Consider the following 24,498-nt stretch of genomic DNA (forward strand, 5'->3'; position numbering starts at 1 on the left):
AGGTCAACTGAGTAGAGGTGGATTCGATTCCCACCTCAGCCATCTCAGCCTCGGGAGGTCAACTGAGTAGAGGTGGGTTCGATTCCCACCTCAGCCATCCTCGAAGTGTTTTTCCGTGGTTTCCCACTTCTCCTCCAGGCGAATGCCGGGATGGTACCTAACTTAAGGCCACGGCCGCTTCCTTCCCTCTTCCTTGTCTATCCCTTCCAATCTTCCCATCCCTCCACAAGGCCCCTGTTCAGCATAGCAGGTGAGGCCCCATGGGCGAGGTACTGGTCATTCTCCCCAGTTGTATCCCCCGACCAAGAGTCTGAAGCTCCAGGACACTGCTCTTGAGGCGGTATAGGTGGGATCCTTCGCTGAGTCCGAGGGAACAGCCGAACCTGGAGGGTAAACAGATGATGATGATGATGATGATGAACCTTATAAATAACTCATCTCTGTGATCTCACTTCAATAAGGATACGACGATGAAGCTTATATCTTTGGACATACAACCAATTAAAGATTTTAGACGGTCAAAATGACAACTGCCCAGCCAGACGACCTACATAAAAATTGGAGTGCCACATGGTCAAAGTGATATCACCGGCAGTATTGCCTGGCTTCTGCCAACACATGGCAATGCGCTCAGCTTAAGTAACTTTATGTAGTTCTGCTTCACTGAGATTATGGTAACCTAATTAAAGTTATTTTTAAATAACATATTCCTGTAAGGTTGATTTAACACGCCACGAGAAAGAGGAAGTATAAATACGTAATAGCCACCCTTTGTCTTGAAATACGCATTGTTCATTGTATTATACTTTCGATCTCGATTGACCTGAAATGAGTATAGGCTATGTTTATTTTAAAGAAGGAAATAAATTTAAATTATATTCTCCCCTTGGTCAAAGTTTGCGTCCCCTTAAGCTGTGTTTGAAATTTTGACTTATTGAATTATGTAAAACTACCGGCTGACTTGGCCGTGCGGTTAGGGGCGCGCTGCTGTGAGATCGCATCCGGGAGATAGTGGGTTCGAATCCCACTGTCGACAGTCCTGAAGGTGGTTTTCCGTGGTGTCCAATTTTCACACCAGGCAAATGCTTGTGCTGTACCTTAATTAAGGCCACGGCCGCTTCTTTCCCTCTCCTAGGCATTTCCCACCCCATCGTCACCATAAGACCTATCTGTGTCGATGCGACGTAAAACAAATTGTAATTTAAAAATATGTCAAACCAGTTGTGTAATAATAATCATGTTATTGTTTCTACGTCCCACTAACTACTATTATGGTTTTCAGGGACTCCGAGGTGCCGGAATGTTGTCCCGTAGGAGCTCTTTAACCCGGCAACGGGCGCGTGGTGAGATTTTCTCTCACCTATGAAATGAATGAAGAAAATCATTTTTAGTACATATTTAGATTTACTGTAATTGGTGATTTAAAGCTTCATGTATTTATTTTGTAAGAATAATTGTATTTTACAGTATTTTAGTTACAAATGTAGGATATTCTACCTTGCTTAACAATGACAGAAATACAAACGTAACATGGCCCAAGGTGAGGGGAAATCTCACTGAACTACAAGGATTACAACAATGCACAGCAAATGAAAACAACCTTCACCAAAAGGCAACAGTTGCAGACTGACGCGCAAATAATAAACTTGAAATACCGAGAAGGAGAGACTCGTGCGCAAAACCATTGCGCAGTGGGATATGACTAAATCAAGGAGTGACAAATTCCCTCACCATATGCCGGGTTAACGTGCCAGTAAATCTACTGACACGAGGCTGATGTATTTGAGCACCTTCAAATACCACTGGACTGAGCCAGGATAGAACCTGAAAAGTTGGGCTCAGAAGGCCAGCGCTCTACTCAGATCGGCTGTAAAAATAGTACATTTCAATCTAAACAAATATGCTTGACTTGTTCTGGGTGATTTCCAACAAAGTAGTAGCGTTATGAAAATATTGTTAACTTTGGGCTAGGAAGACTTGGGAGAAACGAGACGAGTTGTTCGAATACGTGGTATGTTCTGAGCTTTCAGTAGAGAGATGGCGTGAAATGACACTTGTAGACGATTACATTTGACTGATGCTTTTAAAAGTAGGGAAGATAGCAGTATGAAGACAAAGTTGGAATTCAAGAGGAAAATATGGGGCAATTATTATTTTATAGGAAGAAGAGTTAGAGACTGGAATAATTTACTATAGAATGTGTTGTCCGGCCTCACGGTGTATGAGGCAACGCGTCCGCCTGTCAGCCGGCGACTCCGGGTTCGATTCCCGGCAGGGTCAGGGTTTTTTAATTGTAAATGATGAATATTCCTGCCCAGGGGACTGGGTATTTGGGTAGTCCTTAACGTTCCTCTCCTCACATTCAACACTCCACACTTCCGCAATTACAATTATACGCAGGTTCATATCATATGGTGCATGTAGTGGCAAAAGATCTACAGAACTCGACGCCACGAACAAATTTCATTTTGTTTAAAAAGAGAGATGTTCAATAAATTGTCAAATTCTTTGAAATTATTTAAGACTAGATAAGCAACAGATAGGGAATTTGCCACCTCGGCGATCGCCCTCAATGCAGATCAATGGTGATAAATATAAATATAATATATATTTAGGGAAATAGAAATAGTAAGTTAGTGTTATTAGCTGCCACCCCTAGAGGCCCAGATTCGATTCCCGGCCCTGCCACGAAATTTGAAAGTGCTACGAGGGGTGGAACGGGGTCCACTCAGCCTCGTAAGGTCAACTGAGTAGAGGGGTCTTCGATTCCCTCCTCAACCATCCTCGTAGTGGTTTTCCGTGGTTTCCCACTTCTCCTCCAGGCAAATGCCGGTATGGTCTCTAACTTAAGGCCACGGCCGCTTTCCTCCCTCTTCCTTTTTTTTTTGCTATTTTGCTTTACGTCGCCCCGACACAGATATGTCTTATGGCGACGATGGGATAGGAAAGGCCTAGGAATTGGAAGGAAGTGGCCGCGGCCTTAATTAAGGTACAGCCCCGGCATTTGGCTGGTGTGAAAATGGGAAACCACGGAAAACCATCTTCAAGGCTGCCGAGAGTAGGGCTCGAACCCACTATCTCCCGATTACTGGATACTGGCCGCACTTAAGCGACTGCAGCTATCGAGCTCGGTTTTCCCTATTCCTTGTCTATCCTTTCCAATCTTCACATTCCGCCGCAAGGCCCCTATTCAGCATAGCAGGTGAGACCACCTGGGCGAGGTACTGGTCATCCTCCCCAGTTGAATCCCCCAACCCAGAATCTGAAGCTCCAGGTCACTGCCCTTTAGGCGGTAGAGGTGGGATCCTTCGCTGAGTCCGAGGGAAAAACCGACCCTGGAGGGTAAACAGATTAAGAAGAAGAAGGAAAGATCACAATATGAAGATAAAATTGGAATTCAAGAGGAAAATTAGGGGCAAATATTAATTTATTGGGTGAGGATTTAGAGACTGGAATAATTTACTAAGTGAGGTGTTGTCCGGCCCCACGGTGTAGGGGGCAACGTGTCTGCCTGTCATACGGCGGACGCGGGTTCGATTCCCTGCCGGGTTAGGGGTTTTTAGTTGTAAATGTTGTATATCCCTGGCCTGGGGACTGAATGTTTGTGTCGTAGTTCCTTTCCGCACATTCAACACTCCACACTTCCGCAATTACAATTATACGCAGGTTCATATCATATGGTGCAAGTAGTGGCAAAAGATCTACAGAGGTCAACGCCATGAACAAATATCATTTCTTTAAAAAGGGAGATGTTTGATAAATTTCCAAATTCTTTGAAATTATTTAAGAAAAGAATAGGTAAACAACAGATAGGGAATATGCCGCCTGGGCGATCACACTCAATGCAGCCCAATGGTGATAAATATAAATAAATAAATAAATAATTTTCTTTTCACACACAATTTTAAAATATAAAACGTTTTGCTACTCTTCCCGGTGTAACCGTCTCTTTATTTCTTCTTCTTCTGCTTAATCTGCTTACCCTCTAGGGTTGGTTTTTCCCTCGGACTCAGCGAGGGATCCCACCTCTACCCCCTCAAGGGCAGTGTCCTGGAGCGTCACCTGCTAAGCTGAACAGGGGCCTTGGTGGGGGATGGGAAGATTGGCAGGGATAGACAAGGAAGAGGGAAGGAAGCGGCCGTGGCCTTAAGTTAGGTACTATCCCGGCATTTGCCTAGAGAAGGAGTGGGAAACCACGGTCAACCACTTCCAGGTAGTGGTTAGTATGATTAGTTGCCACCCCCGGAGGCCCGGGTTCGATTCCGGCCTTTGCCACGAAATTTGAAAAGTGGTACGAGGGCTGGAACGGGGTCCACTCAGCCTCGGGAGGTCAAGTGAGTAGAGGTGGGTTCGATTCAGAATCGGACTAGCAGAGCGAAAGGGCAGATGTCCTCACTGTGTCTGATTGTGCTCCCCAAGATATTCCAGTTAGCTTCCGCACAATACTGTTTCTAGCAGTCACTTTCTGCTTGATGTTCAAACAATGTTCTCTGTAGTTTAAGGAACGATGCAGAGTGACTCCGAGGTACTTCGGGGTAGGACAGTGTTGTACTGCTATGCCTTGCCAAGTGACCTTCCGAGTTCGGGAAGCTTCTCTGTTGTCATCATCATCATCATCTGTTTACCCTCCAGGTTCGATTTTTCCCTCGGACTTAGCGTGGGTCCCACCTCTACCGCCTCAAGGGCAGTGTCCTGGAGCTTCTGACTCTTGGTCGGGGGATACAACTGGGGAGTATGACCAGTACCTCGCCCAGGCGGCCTCACCTGCTATGCTGAACATGGGCCTTGTGGAGGGATGGGAAGATTGGAAGGGATAGGCAAGGAAGAGGGAAGGAAGCGGCCGTGGCCTTAAGTTAGGTACCATCCCGGCATTCGCCTGGAGGAGAAGTGGGAAACCACGGAAAACCACTTCCAGGATGGCTGAGGTGGGAATCGAACCCACCTCTACTCAGTTGACCTCCCGAGGCTGAGTGGACCCCGTTCCAGCCCTCGTACCACTTTTCAAATTTCGTGGCAGAGCCGGGAATCGAACCCGGACCTCCGGGGGTGGCAGCTAATCACGCTAACCACTACACCACAGAGGCGGCTTCTCTGTTGTTTAGATGGAAAACAGTGGTTTGCGTCTTAATTGGATTTTGTGTTAGTTGATTCTTTTTGTAATAGCCAGCGAGTGTGTCTAGAGCTTTCGACAATGTTTGTTCAATCGTCTCAAAGTTATCCCCCTGAGAAGTGATGACACAATCATCCGTATAGATGAAACAATTCGACCCGGCGGGAAGAGGCTGATCATTGGTGTAAATATTGAAAAGCATTGGTGCCAACACGCTTCCCTGAGGTACTCCGTTATTCTGTATCCTCCACCTTTTCATTCCCCTGAAACTCAACGAAGAAACTTCAATTTTGAAGTAGGTTTCTAATGGCACAAGTCAGATGAAAGTCCATTTTCACGCTATATACTGTTAGATCGACTATAAACTAAATCAACGATAAATTGCTACAGAAAACTTCAATGTAATATAATCATTGTTTAATTGTCCGACTCGTTGGCTGAACGGTCAGCGTACTGGCCTTCGGATCAGAGGGTCCCGGGTTCGATTTTCGGCCGGGTCGGGGATTTTAACCTTAATTGGTTAATTCCAATGGCACGGGGGCTGGGTGTATGTGTTGTTTTCATCATCATTTCATCCTCATCACGTCGCGCAGGTCACCTACGGGTGTCAAATAGAAAGACCTGCACCTGGCGAGCCGAACCTATCCTGAGATATCCCGGCACTAATAGCCATACGACATTTCATTTTCATTGTTTAATTACAAACTAAAATATATAAATGCTATGATTGATTGCATTTAAAAGTAGCCTACTGAAGTGAGAAAATAATTTAATTAAAGCTTTCGTTTATACTTACACTTGACAGTGACCAAACTATATTATACAGCTACTTGGCTGAATGGTCAGTGTAGTGACCTCCGTGTTAGAGGGCTATTCATGGCTTGGCCGAGGATTTAAACTGCATTTGTTCAATTCATTTATCTTGGGGGCTGGGTAGTTGTGATCGTCCAAATCTGCGTACAACACATCACACCACCACAGGAAAACGCAATAGCGAATACATAATTCCACATAAGGAAGGGCAACTAGACGTAAAACAGGGCATAATCTACATAAGTGCAGATCCCAGATAATCAGGAAAAGACCAGTAAAGAATGTCATAAAATATATCATAAACAAGAATCTATTTTTTGGCAATCACTTTTAAGTATTCACGAATTTTTCTTTAGTAGCCTTGATTATAAATGTATTAAGAGAATAAACGGATAATTAAAACTTATAATTTGCTTTACGTCGCACTGACACTGATAGGTCTTATGACTACAATGGTATAGGAAATTCCTAGGAGAGGGAACGAAGCGACCTGGTGCTTATTTACCTTTTCGCTCCTGAATTGTTGAACAGGTTGGTGTGAACCCCGTGCTGGATTATTTCAGCCAGCAACCTCAAAATACATTATCAAAAATTTGAACATAAAATAGAAACACTACTTACAGAATAATATTTTAAAACGATAGTTTAACTCGCCAGTATGTTCATACAGTGTTGGAGACATTTCATGTTAGGATCCAGGGTTCGATAACGTGGCGAAACTTTCGTCCATTAGGAAGACACTTAGAAATTTTCATTTGGACTATGGGCTGTGTCTAATATGTATACGCACACTACCAATCCATACAAATGCTTAACTGCAGAAAGATTAAATTGAAATCACAATATTGATAAAATAGAGCAGAACTTATCACGAACTGTCTGTTCATAAAATCTGTCTATTTCGTCCGCTACCTTTGCCAACCCCTCTTCATTCACAAATACCTCCAATGATTCAATTTAAGGGCATTCAGGGGTCAAATTATTATTTTATATAGCTCGCTTTGGCACTTGAGATGCGTGTGCGTTCGGCACAAACACTTAATCCGACCACGGTGGCAGGCCTAGGTCAGTGTCATTTCTTCCTCCCTCTGGCAGCAAATTATCACCATATCACTCCCTGTCACTTCACTAGTAACCTCAATATCACTACCACCATTATCGAAATCCACGTCGGACTTAATCTCCTCTGAAGGTGTAAGATTTTCTGCGGACAAATCTTACGTTCGTACGCGGCAGCCATCATTCTAGCACGACGTTTACAATTGTGTGACAAAAGAAAACGGGTACGATGCGCAAAGGTATCACCCAAATATCACTATAAAATTTGTCACAAATGGAACATAATAATTGCTTTTACACATATCAAGTGAAAAATCCCTGGCAAATTAATAAATACCGTCGTTATTTGAGAAATATGAAAACATATTTAAGGCTTGTAGACAGAACTGGTTTATGTCGTACTACGCTGCTGGTGCCGTCTTTTGTTACTTTCTTCAGGTCCAGCGCTAGCACCGTGGAATGGGAGTGCTATGTCTGTAAATTCTCATTATATTTGGCCAGTACAAACAGCAAAATGGAGGTCAAAAGAAAAATAGCATGATCCCTGGACCAATAAATATTTTTATTTCTGTTTCAAAGAAAGTAGCTCGATCCCTGGACCAATAAATCACTAGTCCACTGATTTTTTCTTGTGTACATTGGCCATACCACTTTGTCGCCTATTAAATATTGCATATCGCGATACAATTCATGAAATGATGTCATTGACAAGTGAAGAATGAAACGAAAGCAAAGAACTTCAGTGAACACAGATATCACACACGAAATTGTTCAAACTGTAAGACAAAAGACATACGTGTGTCACTGTGAGCGCAACACCAAATGTACTTGTAAAGTGGTAAAGTACGTATTAATATTCTCCAAAAAACATATATTTCTTAATTTGCCAGAGATTTTTCACTTGATATGTGTAAAAGTAATTATTATGTTCCATTTGTGACAAATTTTATAGTGATATTTAGGTGATACCAATGCGCACTATACCCAAGAAAACTTTTTTCCAACAGAACTAATAATTGGTTTAAAGTGTAGCTAACAGCTGGCAGAAGCACATAACACAGTTAAGGGGCAGTATATTCGATCGTAGCAGTGAAAAGGTTAAGGTGCTGCCCCAGCATTTGCCTGGTGTGAAGATGGTAAACCATGGAAAATCCTCTTCAGGACTGCCGCCTGTGAGGTTCGAACCCACTATCTCCCGAATGTAAGCTGATAGCTACGTGACCCAAACCGCACAGTCACTTTCTCAGTGACAATTAAAACTAATCAGAGGAAAGAGTGAAATGGGCTTCACCCTTTGAAAAATAGAGGTACCGTCAAAACACATAGAAGTGCTGCTTCGCAAAAACCAAGACCGTCGTAGTGGGAAGAAGACAAGTGTCGGCGACGGAAGATCATATGGGAAAGATGAATGTATGGAGCCCAGCACATTTAACACGAAGAAAAATATGACTCAGCTAGGGGCCCCGTGATCACCAAGGTACGCTCTGAATATGAAAACCCGTGAGGTTATCTTCTCAGTAGCCTTTTGAGATTAGTAGGTATATTCCACCACCATCAGGCACAGGGCAATTAGATAGTCTAACACAGTGTCACCCACGTTGCCTCTGGAAGAACAAACACTTATGGGCAGGGCACAAGAATCCTTTAGCTGCTGCCAAGGGACGTTTCTTTTTCGCTTGATCTACTTGTTATGCCGGCTGGCCAAAATAGAACTGGCCCTGAAACTATTTATAAGAATTACGCGAAATTGACCTTTCGTAATGAACATGAGAACTGCACATCACTGGAAATCCAGGAAACCGTGATTTCGATGCACCAATAGATTGCTGTCATATGTCTGTGAGTGTGGATCTCCCGCAACTCTCGAGTACTGTACGTCTCTGCCTCATCACGTGTCAGTGAGTGAGAGGAGCAGACGTGTTTAGTGACCAGTTGAGTGCAACACAAATGATACTCATGATAAAGTAACGCATGTTTTTTGTCCAGTGTTATTCAAACCTGGAAAACCTGTGCGGAACTGTTTGGCCAAGAGTTTAATACTGGAAGTTTGTATGTTTGTCGAACCCTTATCCCGTTTCTCTACATGGTCGGGTATAAGGTGAGATGGATCTGTCGTGGCGGGTTTTTATGACCAGATGCCCTTCCTGACGTCAACCTCATGAGAGGAGTTAATGAGATAAAATGAATGACGTGATATCCGACTCGTTGGCTGAATGGTCAGCGTACTGGCCTTCGGTTCAGAGGGTCGGGGATTTTAACCTTAATTGGTTAATTCCAATGGCTCGGGGGCTGGGTGTGTGTGGTGTATTCAACATTAGAAATCATCCTAGATAGGGCCTTCACAGACATGCAGGTCGCCTCATAGGCCGTCTACTAGAAAAAGACCTGCACCAGGCCTCTCCGGAGGTCATACGCCATTATTACTATTACTATATAATGACGTGATATGTGATAGTAGGAAGGGAGAGGCTGAAACCCGGTGCCGGCACATAGCCTACTCCTGTCAAATAGCACCAAGGGGTCTGCTCAAGGCTTAACGTCTCCATCCGACGGACTAATCGCCATCAAGAATGCCATATGCCCTCACTCCATATGAGCACTGCGGAGAGGTCTGGAATTTAATCCAGGCTTTTGGCACGCAATCTAGTGATTAGAAATTGTAAACCACCATTTCCTCTATCCTGCCAGCCAACGGGACTCGAACCGTCTAACCACGGTGCCAGACCGTTTAGACTTCAACGCCTTAACGATCATGGCCACCAGGCGTTTCGGCAAATCAGCCATGGACGTCTGCAATGCAGAACTAAATAGTAATATGGCATGAAACGGGCTCCTTGGCGAATAAATACCGTCACTATCTGAAAAAAGTTCGAACACCAGAAAACATTGCTCGAATGGAACAAAGCCTGCAACGAAGGCAGGCGAAATCTTTTCTTTTTCAAGTTGCTTTACGTTGCACTGACACAGATAGGTCTTATGACAACGATGGGACAGGAAGGAGCTACGAGTGGGAAGGAAGCGGCCGTGGCCTTAATTAGCGTACAGCCCCGGCATTTGCCTGCTGTGAAAATGGGAAACCACGAAATACCATCTTCAGGGCTGCCGACAGTGGTGTTCGAATCCACTATCTCCCGAATAGTGGATAAGCGACTGCAGCTATCGAACTCGGTGGCGAAATCTCAACAACGCCGTTTATTTGTGCAGCCGGGAATTAGGAGATCGTCGTGTCGAGATATTATCAAAAAGGATCTACATCTGTATCCTTACAAATTTGCTGCTGTGCATGCGTTAATAATAATAATAATAATAATAATAATAATAATAATAATAATCGTATGGCCTCAGCTACCGTGTGCAGACATTTCAATTTGACGCCATCTGACTGTCTGCTCTTCAATTTCGACTTTCCGTTTTACTCTAGGCCCGCTAGATGGCAGACCGAGTAAGCCGAAACTCTCATGGGCGTCTATGGCTGAAATTTAATGAATTTTGTCGGGTAAACACCAAATGTGTCACCAGAGATCTTTTACATGCCGACATCGTACGACATGGAGTGTCGAATGGACTTTTCTTCCGCCCTTCAAAAATCCGACTACTTCTGCCGGGTTTGAACCCGCTATCTTGGGATCCGGAGGCCGACACTCTCACTGATCCACAGAGGGAGTTGAGTTCTGCCGGTGGTTTCATAGTGAAGTGGACTCAGGACTTTTGGATCCTGTTTATTTAGCCCTTTTCCGGCATCATCTGTAATTTGCATTAATTCCTATTGTAAATATTTTATATACCAGTTTTGTATTGCCAACCCTGTATAATATCGTTACTCTCTTACATCCAGAATGAACTTGATATTAGGTTTTGCCATACACTGGTTAGAGCAACAACTAACCACTGAGAAAAGTACGCAGCTGAATGCATCTAGTAGCAGATTAAGCTCATGACTTCAAATGGCCACAAATTAATTAATGAGCTCAATCCAGATTTCTGTAGGTATACAAATGGAATTCCGTGGTTTTCCGTCTCATTTCAGTTGATTGCCAGGGCAATGTGGCGAACATTTCGTTCCGTAACCTAGGAAACAAATGGCAAACAATTACCTGACGGAAATGAGTGTTGTATTGTACTACCAGGCCATATTTTGAAAAGGAACGCAAATGGGGTAAAGCGTCTTCGATCATAACATACGTAATGCATTTTATTGGTCAGCGCCGGTTATATTTCATTACAATTTGATTAATGTTCTACGGGCTGCTACCTCGATAGCTGTGCATGAAATAAATCACAAGTAACACAGTATCTGGAAAGCATTACGTTTTATTTTGAACAGGTCAAAGTGTAACTGTAACACTCAAGGGAGACCAGGGAATTTTTCAAAATCAAATAAAAATCACTTTATTTGCAAATGAGGTGTCTACCGTGGTGGAAAATGATACAGAAAAGTACATTGTCATCATCATCATCATCATCATCATATGTTTACCCTCCAGGGTCGGCTTTTCCCTCGGACACAGCGAGGGATCCCACCTCTACCGCCTCAAGGGCAGTGTCTGGAGCTTCAGACTCTTGGTCGGGGATACAACTGGGGAGAATGACCAGTACCTCGCCCAGGCGGCCTCACCTGCTATGCTGAACAGGGGCCTTGTGGAGGGATGGGAAGATTGGAAGGGATAGGCAAGGAAGAGGGAAGGAAGCGGCCGTGGCCTTATGTTAGGTACCATCCCGGCATTCGCCTGGAGGAGAAGTGGGAAACCACGGAAAACCACTTCCAGGATGGCTGAGGTGGGAATCGAACCCACCTCTACTCAGTTGACCTCCCGAGGCTGAGTGGACCCCGTTCCAGCCCTCATACCACTTTTCAAATTTCGTGGCAGAGCCGGGAATCGAACTCGGGCCTCCGGGGGTGGCAACTAATCACGCTAACCACTACACCACAGAGGTGGACAAAATACATTGTCAAGTACTAAATTTTAAATTAAAAAGAAACGAAGACATTTTCCTAAAAACAGCATTATACAGTTTACACTAACAATTTTTCTATTAAACACACAGCTCATACTTAATAAATGTATATTATTTACAAAATTTCACTCATAATTGATTCTGCATTTACACTCATAATCAACTGAAATACAGTATGTGAAATCACATCATATAATACTATACAACTGAACTGCCGTAATATTTAAATTTTTATTGCTTTTTTGTTCACCCAATTTGGTACCTAACGTGCATAACCACCTGCTGCGTGTTAACCAGGACCCCTTTTGCCACCGCTTTTCAGGGCCTTACAGCTACCGTAGCGGTCCCAGGGCGCTCGAAGTCCCCACTGTACTTCACCTCTACAGGAAGTCCTCTACTTCTATTGTCCAATCTCCATAGACAAAGGGATGGAATTCATTTATTCACAAAAATTCTTTATTTTCAATAACCAGCTCAGGTCGAATGCCGTCTAATATTTCAGTTCTTTTCTCTGTTGATTTTTATTATTGTTTTGAGTATCTGTACAGATTTTGGAAAAGGATTGAATGCTTCCCCTGGTAAATTCTTCCACTCCTTCACGCCCTTCCCAATGAATGAAAATTTACCCCAATCGTTTCTGCTAAAACCCCGTCTAATTTTATACTTGTAGTCAGGCCTGCAGATATAATTATTTTCCAAGTGCATCCTCTCACACATTTCCCCCATGCTTCGTCTTCTATATAGGCTCTACATAATCCAATACGTATAGTTTTCTCCCGTCTCTTACTTCCCATTCTTTTGGAACACCCCTGTCATGTGTTATCAGCGAAGGAGCTGAAGGATAGTGACCTCTATCCAACACAATTGTGCCGTCTGAAAACATTGAGATCCGAGCACGGACTATCAAACTATCTTCTTATAGGTGGGTATGAATGAACTCTTCAGCGTGCGAATATGATGAGAAAGAGAAAACAACGGAGCATATTATTCAACGCTGCCTTCTGTATTTCTCTCCTGGAGGACCTAATGACCCTTATGATATCATAAAGGAAACCGAACCTAATTTAATTTCTTTGATTGCAAATGTTACAATCATTCAGCTCTTTAAATCGTTTTAATCGTAAAATTACCAGCGTTTCGCCCCAGTGTAGCAGTGCTATGCTGGGGTGAAAAGGAAAATTGTGTTATATAAAGATGAAAGACAGGCAATTATACATATGAAGCACATGCTTCCCCTAGTGCACCGTCACTGCATTGTCCTACATAGGAGGCTTGTAGCGGTGTCTCATCGGCCCACTAGCCACCAGCTTCTTGGAAATATGTAGCAATCCACCTGTTGAGCCCATTGTTACACTGGGGCGAAACGCTGGTAATATTTTACGATTGAAAAATATCTATAGAGCTTGAATATATTTGGCATTTATGATCTTACTCCTGATATCATAAATGTAAAGTTATTTGTAGTTATTTAATTCACTATGCATTCCTGTGATATTGCCATACGATTAAATTATACAAGTAAGTATTGCACTGAAAAAAATGTCGTATGGCTTTTAGTGCCGGGATATCCCAGGACGGGTTCGGCTCGCCAGGTGCAGGTCTTTCTATTTGACTCCCGTAGGCAACCTGCGCGTCATGATTGAGATGAAATGATGATGAAGGCAACACATACACCCAGCCCCCGTGCCATTGGAATTAACCAATTAAGGTTAGAATGCCCGACCCGGCCGGGAATCGAACCCGGGACCCTCTGAACCGAAGACCAGTACGCTGACCGTTCAGCCAACGAGTCGGACAGTATTGGACTAATCAATATTGATCATTTAGGGACCACAAGGGTCTATTCACATTTGTACCTTGATCACCATTGAAGCAGTACGTTGGCTGAATGCGTCACGTAGATGGATGTTCGTCTCATTATCTAAAGGTAGCGGGATCGAATGTGGTGCTGCGAATTGCTATCACTTACGAACAATTAAAACTAAGACAGCCGTGTCGATGGTTTTTCAAACGTTAATATAAGCTTAATGAAATGGTCATCCTAGAATAAATTAGCCCAATAAAACAATATTCGTAACAGTGGTCACACAGCTGTCAGCTTGCATTCGGGAGATAGTGGGTTCAAACGACACCATCGGCAGTCCTGAATATAGTTTTTTGGTTGGGGATGTACTATAATCAAGGATACGGTCACTTCCTTCTCACTCCTAACCGTCTCCTATCGACCTATCTGCCTGTGCGACGAAAAGCAAATACTAAAAAATGTATTCGTAACAGTATTCTACACATGGTATATATACACAAAAACTGCTTAAAATAATTTCTTCCAGGTCGACACTTCTCCTATTGTTCCCTACAACTTCGCCTTCGAAAGCAATGGTGATAAAGATTTCGTGGTTGTATGCCCAATATGACTAATCTTCGGATTTTAAATTTCTTTTATTCATTTTCTTTCCTGATTTTCTTTATGTCTAGCACGTTCTAATCATTTTAATCAAATCCACTTGTTAATAATTGACACCTGATTGGCTACCTGCGCATTTGTGATAAAGAGGCCCTACCTATCACGAACTCTAATGACAAAGATGGAATACACACCCGACCCCCAAACCATCGGAATTAAGCAATGAAGCTTAAAATCCTTAACCCGGGCGGGAATTGAACTGGACCAAATGCCATAATGCTAACTATTTAAACAGGGAACCGTGTATTGTACTGAAAATGATTATTTGAGCTCCCATTTAATGGAACACAAACGAAATGGCTGAGAGAGTTGATCGTGCGGTTAGGCTCACTTTGCTGTGAGAATGTATTCGGGAAATGTTGGGTTCGATTCCCAACGTCGGCAGCCCTGAAGATGGATTGATTTCCGTGATTTCCCATTTTCACCCCAGACAAATCTTGGCTCTGTACCTTAACTAAGGTCACGGCTGCTTCCTCTCAATCCTAATCCCATTTCCCACCCTCACGTTACATCCTTGTATTAGTGCGACGTAAAATCACAAGTAATAAGACACGAAATACAGCACAAAGAAATTAAACTAAACTTCATAATGCTGCACCTCTGCAAGGTCTTGGCCTACAAATCGACCGCTGACCAGCCAAAAGGCGTGTGGTCAGCACGAATCCTAACAGTTATTCTAGTCCGGAAAATACAGTACCGTATTGTTGGGAGATCAGAAGAATGCACAAGCCCGGTGAGGCACGGGGCGAAGGGGTTTTCACCAGCAGAGGAGTGACGCAATGGTTACCACAGCAACTTCGCTACTACCCAGGCGACTTTATACTATCTTCTACTGGCAGCTCTTCGTTCTTGTCAGTTGTAATCCAGCAAACTTCAATGTGTGAGTCAATGTTTTCGTGTAGCAAATAAGAGCAGATAAGAGCCGATCTGTCTGGGCAGAACAGGAAGTTCGTGCTTTCAGGCCACAGTCCTCATTCTTGCATTCTTGCATTCTTCTCATCTCTACACAGTACATTGTTAAACAAATTCTAGTGCACTATAACTCTAATAGAAGTCCAGCTATAAAACAGTAATCACAAATATCATAAGCAGGACAAGTTATATTCCGCACTCTACTTACAAAACAGATAAATTGCGTAACAACGTCTTTATTGCAATTAATTTCGTTGCACTGTTTATCAAACTGTATTTACTGTAACGTATAGTGTTCCATGTTTGTTTTAAATGATAATCCGAACATACGAATTCGAATAGACCACGGTTCCAAATAGGTTACATTGTCGATGTTTTAATTTATTCTTCTTTTTACAGTTTACCCTCTTTGGCGTACATCGAATCAATCATTTCTCTGTGTGTTGTTCTTTTCTTACTGCCCAGTATTTATTCATTCTGATCTTCCCTCCCTCTCGTCTTCCGAGATAATAATTATGGCTTTTAATGTAGATTTATCTTGGAACCTTATATTTTCGTCTTTAGTTATTACTTTAGCTGTTTGATCGAATATTGAATTTTCTGTAAATTTTACTTTCTACTAGGTCTTTTTCTGTTTCTTTAATCAAGTTGGGTTTTAGTTTTGAGGTTACGGAAGAAGTCAAAATATTTGTTTGGTTAATCTATTAGAGTTCACATTCTGAGAAGATGATCGTAGAATTTCATCCTTCTTTTCCGCATAGTATCTGAGATTTTTTCAATTTTCTTGTGGAGTGTTTCATTATTGGTGTATATTATCTTGTTATCCTAAAATTTTGGACGTAAGACCTTTCTCAAAATTTTACTTCATTTAGCTTGAGTTTCTCCATTTAGCCTTTGAAATTTTTGTTTAGTGTTTCTGCTCCGTATAGTACTTCTGGTATAATCACTGTTTTATAATGTTTAAATTGGACCCCCCTAAAATGGATTTCCTGTTGTACGTTTTGTTAGTTGGAAGGCCTGTTCAAGTTTATTTTTCCTGGGCTTGAATGATTTAAATTCCATAGCATTCTATCTAATCCATTCTTCGAGATATTTGAATATTTTTACTATGTCAAATTTTGTTCTTTTGTTTGAGGTATTTATGTTGGTGATTGTCATAATTTTGCTTTTTTCTCATTTGTATTATTATTATTATTTTATGAGCTTCCTAAAAATTATCAACGCTGCCATAGGAACAAAGTAGAACAAAGACAAAATACGGTTATACAATGGCTGATAAAATATTGGAAAATAGTAGAAGATATTAAGGACAACAGCACATTATTAGGTAGCATCTAAGCGACTTCGTAAAATCGCGACAGATCCCTTAACTGCCGACATTGCAATATTTTTATTGTATTATTAGGGATGCCTAGCATTTTGCTTGGTATCGTTAAATTAACACCCACCATCAATCCAATCACCTTAATACATTCAAGGTTGTACAAGTTTTTAAAGTAGGGCACTGTAGATTAGTAGATATCATTCCTATCGTTGTCAACCTCCTGTGGCTGGTCTGAATTCAGATCGAACCTCATGGTTGGATCTAGTATACATCCAGTTTAGAGTCGGCTTTAAAGGCTATGATTTCTATTCGCCTCGTGCTCCCTTGTACAGCGATTCCAAAGACTTCCTCATGAGTGGTTTATCCTCTCCTTTGGGAAAGAGTCGGCTAGTGACGGGCGTTGCGAAGTGTTTCACCGTGCGGGCAAAATCCAAGGACGTATGGAAAGCTTTCGACCTCGCTGTGGCAACGCGGAAAGTGGTTACCGTCCATACTTCTCCCCGGCGCAACTGAGTTGGTCACGTCGTAGAGCGCTAACCTTCTGAACTTAACGAGGAAACTTTGATCCTGCATCCTTTCAGTGGTATTTGAAGATGCTCAAATTCGTCGACTTCGTCTCAGTAGATGTACTGGCACCTGAAAGATGCTCTGCGGGACAACATTTTCTCTTCTCGCCATGTCTGAAAACCATACAAATGTAGACATGATACTGTATAGGTTTTGGGGCTTATGCCGTGTCACGTTCCTCATCGCCAGATGTTTCATTCCAGGCTTGTGTCAATGTCATATGTTACGTACACATGCTATGTGACCTTCTTAGACTAGACTGATTATGATAGTTCGGTCAGCTTCCACTTCGAGCGCTAGCGCTGTGCCACGTCCGGAGAGCCATCTGGTGACGAATGGACGTACCATTTCCACTTCTATTATAAAGTCTAAACTTCAAAAAGTCATTGTTTAAGAAGTCTTTCTCGTGGACAGTTGTTTTATTTTCTTGACACGGCATAAGCCCAATAACATTATTAATTATTATTAATGTGTATTTACTTATTTATTTTAACTACAAGTACTTACGTCATTATGGATACCATATCAACATAAATTAATCAGCCAATGTACAGAGTATAACAATAATCCAAACCAATATTTCAAAAGTTGATTCTTTATACGTAGAGAATATAAAAGTTTTAAATCAACTTGAGTTCGTATATGCCTAGATTCTGAGATCTGAACTTCGAATATAAGCTTAGATGCAGCGTCGTTCATGTCAGCCAAAAAAATATCCACTAGAGCACACCAATGTCTCGGGTTCAGTTCTTCTCTTTTTCTTCTTCTTCTTCTACTTTTCTTCATGGGGCCTCAAAATATCAGTTCCTAATTAGCATCGACCTCTAAGATATTTTTCTATCATGTTTTTCCTTCATTCCCACCCAGATATTCAAATACGGTTATTTACTGGAATTTTTATAGACTTTGTTGCCATTATTTAAGTCCAATATTCAATTTGTCGACCGGCTGTCTGTATACAGGCTTCGGTTCGTCACTTTATCGAATTCCAACAAAGTTCCGACATTCCTCATGGATATTTTATTTTCCAGGAGGCTTCACAATTTACTTCCAGGGGACAGATGCAGCGTCGTTCAGGTCAGCCAAAATAAATATCCACTAGAGCACACCAATGTCTCAGGTTCAGTTCTTCTATTCTTCTTCTTCTTCTTCTTCTTCTTCTTCTTCTTCTTCTTATTCTTCGTTTCTTCATGGGGCCTCTAAATATCAGTTCCTAATTAGCATCGACCTCTAAGATCTTTTTCTATCATGGTTTTTCCTTCATTCCCACCCAGATATACCTGCTCCCGTCACAGAGCTGCAGTTTGTTCTTATTGGGTCCTTTTGGGTTATTTCTCTCTCTTCACCTAGTAGTCCTAGAGTGGAAGGTCTGATTCCACCCAGCGCCTCACATTCGAAAAGTATGTGTTCAGCTGATTCTTCAGCTTCATTGCATTTCCTACATACAGTATATTGCCTTTTATTACTCCAATTCTATGTAGGTGTTTTTTAACATGGCAGTGTCCTGTCAACAGTCCTACTACCCATCTTATATTTTCTCTGCTGAGTTTCAACAGTTCTTTCGTCTGCTTCTTGTTTGGTCCTTCTATCAGTTCCTTTGCAAGCCTTCATCCTGGAGTATTTTTCCAGTTCCCCATTTGTTTCTTTTGTACCCATTTTCCTATGTAGTGTCGGGCTTGCACTTAGGAAATCCCGCATACAGATTTTGGGCCAAATATTGTGTTTCTGCCCCTTTCCTGGCCAGTTTATCTGCCTTTTAATTTCCTTCTTTACCTGCATGCACTGCTACCCATATTATTTTGAAAATGTTGTACTTTGAGAGCTTCAGGAGAAGTGAGTGGCAATACCAGACAATTCTGGATATTATCCGGACTGCCTCAATGGCCTTTTGGCTGTCCGTAAAAATGAAAATATTCTTATTCCTATAGTTCATTTCAGATTTTCTTCAAGACATGGTGTGATAGCTATCACTTCCGCTTGAAAGACTGTAGCGTGTTTGCTCAGGCTCATCTGGATTGATCTTTCATTGGATTCAGTTACAGCCAATGCACATGTAGGAGACTTCATGTTCATTCTAGGGAAACTGTTAAATTAGAAATTAAACATTGCCGGGCCCCTATTTTTATGATAAATTTCCTACATGTGTCTTTCTGTCTTAATCCGTTTACCCTCGGGCTGGTTTCTTCCTCGGACTGAGCAACAGATCCTCTACCGGCTCAAGCGTAGTGTCCTTCAACGTGAGAATTTGGGTCGGGGATACAACTAGGAAAGAAGACCTGTACCTCGCCCAGGTGCCCTCACCTGCTATCTTGGAGAGGGGCCTTGTGTGGGGGTCGAAAGTTTTGAACGGATTGACAAGGAAGAGGGAAGGAAGCGGCCGAGGCCTTAAGTTGGATACCATCCCGGCATTTGCCTGGAAGAGGGGTGGGAAACCACGGAAAACTACTTCGAGGATGGTTGAGGTGGGAATCGAATCTACTATGCTCAGTTGACCTTCCGATGCTGAGTGGATCTCGTTCCAGCCCCCGTACCATTTTTTCAAATTTCGTGGCAGAGTCGAGAATCGAACCCGAGCCTCCGTGGGTGGCAGCTAATCACACTAACCATTACACTACAGAGGCGGACTTCCGTACATATTGCTAGTGTTTTAACTTCGCCCTAACACATCGAAGGTTTTGGCTGATAAAAGGATGGCAAACGTCAATTGGAAAGGTTAGCGGTCTGGATTTTAATTAAGGTACATCCCCAGTATTTTGCATGGTGTGAAAATGGAGAACAATGGAAAATCAGCTTTAGGTCTACTGAGGATGAGATTCGAACCCACCATCTCTCGAATGAAATCTCACAGCTGTGCGATCCTAACTTCCCGGCCAACTCACTTGGTACGAAAAATCAATTCCTGTAATTTTTTCCCTTACTTTTTCGTTGCACTCTGTATACATTCAGTGTATGCGGCTACTGAAGTTGCATGCAGGAACAACTACAAACGTTATATCAGATTACATACCAAATAATTCAATTATTTCTTATCCCATTGGTATTATTGTGAACGAAGTCCCTAAGACAAAGGTTGTAGTCAAGACGAGGAGCTGTGGTATGGGGAAATGGAGCATGTACTACTTCAGCTGGCGTTACATTTCCGTTGCTAACTGAGAACTGTTTATTGTTCTTGCTTGGATGCTCCCTCGCAGAACATTCACTAGTAATATAACAGCCTTGAGTTCAAATCTCTAGTTTCAGCACACTGAAATTTTGAGAACATCAAAACTAATGTAACTGCGAGTTGAATTACAAACCTGAACCAGAAACGATGGGTGAGGAACAGAGGAATACAACTAATGAGATTAAGAAAAATATTTAAACCTAACATCATAAAATTATGAATTTTGAATTGTAAGAATCTACTTGTCAAGAAACGAGTACGGACAGCACCTGTGCAGAAGTTAACATAAACGATATTTAAGTGTTATTTCAGATTGTGAAAAAGAGTCCCACTTATTTACTGCATGCTTGGAATGTCTGTGAAGTTTAAACACTGTGGCTTGAAAGTGGAATTAGTAAGTGAGGGCAGCTTGTAAACTAAAATGGAGGCGTATGAAGAATATTGTTACGATCTGCTTTACGTCACATTAACACAGATTGGTCTTAAGGTGACAATGGGATAAGAAAGGACTAGGAATGGAGAGAAAGCAGCTGTGGCCTAAATTAAGGTACAGCCCCAGCATTTTCCTGGTGCGAAAATGGGAAAACACAGAAAACCATCTTCAGGTCAGCCAACAGAGGGGTTCTAACCCGCAATGCAAGCTCACAGTTGTGCGCCTCTAACAGCAGGGTCACTTCGCGCGGTGGCGTGTGAAGAATGACTCCAGGTAATAACTGATACAGATAGTGATTTGTACCAAGTTGGAAGAAACAGAGCAAAGCAACTAATTGTACAGTACAAGAAGGAATCTTGGGAAGATTTCGGTAGCAACCTGGGAAGACTTTGTCAAGCATCAGGGAAAACTTACTGGACTGTAATAAAGAATCTTAGAGAAGGTTAGAAAAGGGGATTTGGTTAGTGTATTTTGTAAATCAAGTGAAATCATTGGAGATCCCAGGTGGAAGGCATATTTCGAAACTTTTCTCAGCACGAAATGAAATCATTCCACTGACGTCACGAATTGGGAAGAAAACAATGATGAAATTGAAATTACTCTCCAGGAAGTGGAAAGTGTGGTAAATAAACTAACTGCCATAATAAGCCGGAAAAGATGAAATTAGACCTGAAATAGTGATATATAGCGGGAAAGGCGAGACGATTTAGTTCTTCTTCCAAGTTGAACCATGTTGTTTCCTGTGCATTTGTCGACGTTTCGAATACATTGCAGTCGGCAAATTGTACGAAATGTACAAAAAATAACAGCACGGTTCATCGCGGAAGAGGAACTAAAAAACTCTGCACACCGTGGAAGCTTCAAATATAAGGCAAGTGAGAAAAGTCCTGTCCGCTTCTGTGGTGTAGTGGTTAATGTGATTAGCTGCAACCCCCGGAGGCCCTGGTCCGATTCCCGCCTCTGCTACGAAATTTGAAAAGTGGTACGAGGGCCTCGGAAGGTCAACTGAGTAGAGGGGGGTTCGATTCCCACCTCAACCATTCTGGAAGTGGTTTTTCGTGGTTTCCGACCTTCTCCTCCAGGCAAATGTGGATGGTACCTAACTTAAGGCCACGGCTGTTTCCTTCCCTCTTCCTTGTCTATCCCTTGCAATCTTTCCATCCCTTCACAAGGCCCCTGTTCAGCATAGCAGGTGAGGCTGCCTGGGCGAGGTACTGGTCCTCCTTCTCAGTTGTATCTGTCCTAATCTACTTTGTCGTTTATTGTGCTCTTTCAAGTAAAGCCTGCTATGGGTGCGGGAGGTGTAATACCCACAAGGTATCGCCTGCCTGTCGCTCAGTTGTATCCCGCGACCCAGAGTCTCACTCTGCAGGACACTATCCTTGAGGCGAAAGAGGTGAGATTCCTCGCTGAGTACGAGAGAGAAACCAAGTCTGGAGGGTAAACGGATTAAGAAGGAAAGGATGAAAGAAAGAATGACAAGTCCTCATAAAGCACAGTAATAGGATTCGCATGAAATGTGAGCAACGTATTTTATGACTGGATGAAAGCAATACTTTCAAATTTACATTCAGAAGACAATTTGAAACAAATTAATAAATTCTCACATTCTGGACCCAACATAACCTTGTCCCTAATGGTAGTAGGGCAAACGTTGTGGCATCATCACCACAGGTCCATAAATAACCTTCTAGCGGTACGACACACGAGGGCTCCAAATTGATATTTAGGCGGGAAAAATCGACAAATTTTCAAAACTTTGATGCAAATCTTCGAAGTCCGCAGTCACTTATTCACAAAATATAATTGTATTCGCTGTTATATATATATATATTTGCTAGTCAGAACGTTTCTGACATAGGTGCTTCTTTCGTGTACCGAGCTCGATAGCTGCAGTCGCTTAAGTGCAGCCAGTATCCAGTAATCGGGAAATAGTGGGTTCGAACCCCACTGTCGGCAGCCCTGAATATAGTTTTCTGTGGTTTTCCATCTTCACACCTTAATTAAGGACACGGCCGCTTCCTTTCCATTCCTAGCCATTTCCATTTCCTGTCTCATCGTCGCCATAAGACATACCTGTGTCGGTGCGACGAAAAGCAAGTTGTAATAAACCACTAATCGGAAGGAACAAAGGAGAGTTCCGCCACTTCGAAGAATGAAGGCAAAGAGGAGGACCACAAAGAGCGTGAATGTGAAGGACTCTCTAGGCCTCGCAAACCTAATACCGTCAGGGTCGGAAGAGAACGAGAGTTGACCAAGGGAGGTTAGATAGGAATGATGAAGGCGAGGAGTAGGTGGTAGCAATGCCAGACTCATCTATGGGGCCTGTCGTCACCAACCTACACTCACAACATCAGAGCCCTTGAGTCCTCTGTTAGTCGTCTTTTACGACAGGCAGGCGATACCTCCCCCACCTACAGCAGGCTTTACTTGAAAGAGAACAATAAACTACAAAGCTGATTAGGACAGAAAAATCGGAGTTGGTTCGATCGGATCCCTGTCAGAAGCGCTGAAGGAGTGAATACGTCTATGGTGCCCGGCGAAATAAAATGCTGTAATTTATTTTGAGCTTTGTTTATTCCGGTAGCGTCTTAAAACTAGTTACAAATCCAAATCGTATGAAGGATAGGCTTGCTCTACGATAAATCTTGTTACGAATGAAACTCCAAATGTTTAATTACTCTAATTCATTTCAGGATGGCCTAATAAGAGAGCTTCCGTGGCTCAGGCGGCAGCACGCTGGCCTCTCACCGCTGGGTTCCGTGGTTCAAATTCACGTCACTCCATGTGAGATTTGTGCTGGACAAAGCGGAGGGGGGACAGGTTTCTCTCCGGGTACTCCGGTTCTCGCTGTCATCTTTCATTCCAGCAACACTCTCTATTACCATTCCATTTCATTTGTCCCTCATTAATCATTGCCCCAGAGGAGTGCGAAAGGCTTCGGCAGCCAGCACAGTTCCTATCCTCGCCACTAGATGGGGGCTTCATTCATTCCATTCCTAACCCGGTCGAATTACTGGAAACAGGCTGTGGATTACCCGATCAACGCAGTAATCAAAACAGATTAAGGCATGTTGTTCTAGCGTATGGCTCATATTACTGGGAGCGTCCGAGGACATGTTCAGTTCGCCAGTTCTGTCACTGCTTTTACCCTGTACACCCCTTGCGGGTGAGCTACATGTACCGCTGTGCGAGGATATTGCTTGTGGGTGTAGGAGCAATTGTACAGGCAAGGAATGGTAAGGAAGCGACCGTGGCCTTCGGAAAGGTACCAGCCCGACACTTGTCTAGAGTCGAAATGGGAAATCACGAAAACCTTTTCGAGGATGACCAACGGGAAAATCGAACCCATCTACCTCCCGGGTACAGAGCTAGCATCCTTAACTTAGCTGGGGTGCTGCAACATACTGAGCTAACCTGTTCGCATTAATTAATTCCAGAAAATTAGAAATCACGGAGAACGGTCTTTAGTGCCACCGACTATGGGGTTCGAACCCGCTATCTCCCGAATGCAAACTCACAGTTATGTGACCCAAACCGGCCGGTATTTATCTTGTTGGCGATAATGGCAGGGGGATACATGGCCACTAACGTTTCTATTCTGTTAGCGTTTGACTTTCATGAGGTGCGAGATGAGAACGGTGTAATTATCCTACCGTAATGTAATTGGAAGAAACAAGAATGCAAAACAAGAAGC

This window comes from Anabrus simplex, chromosome 7, assembly GCF_040414725.1.
Source record: "Anabrus simplex isolate iqAnaSimp1 chromosome 7, ASM4041472v1, whole genome shotgun sequence".
In the NCBI taxonomy this organism is placed as follows: Eukaryota; Metazoa; Arthropoda; class Insecta; order Orthoptera; family Tettigoniidae; genus Anabrus; species Anabrus simplex.